The following is a 214-nucleotide window of genomic DNA, read 5'->3' on the forward strand; positions in this document are numbered from 1 at the left end:
ACATGTGGTTGATGGTGGATTGCAAAATATATTACTCTAGGCATTTTGTAGCCAGGTGTGTATGCAATGTAGAGTGGCGAATACAATTACGTATCTTATACGAACGGAACTAAATGTAACCAAGTCTTAGTTATAATACAATTTCGTCTCTAAAGCAGAAAACCTATTATTTGTATCAATAGTAATCCACCCATTGACACATTTAGAACATACT

This window comes from Glandiceps talaboti, chromosome 9, assembly GCF_964340395.1.
Source record: "Glandiceps talaboti chromosome 9, keGlaTala1.1, whole genome shotgun sequence".
NCBI classification, from domain to species: Eukaryota; Metazoa; Hemichordata; class Enteropneusta; family Spengelidae; genus Glandiceps; species Glandiceps talaboti.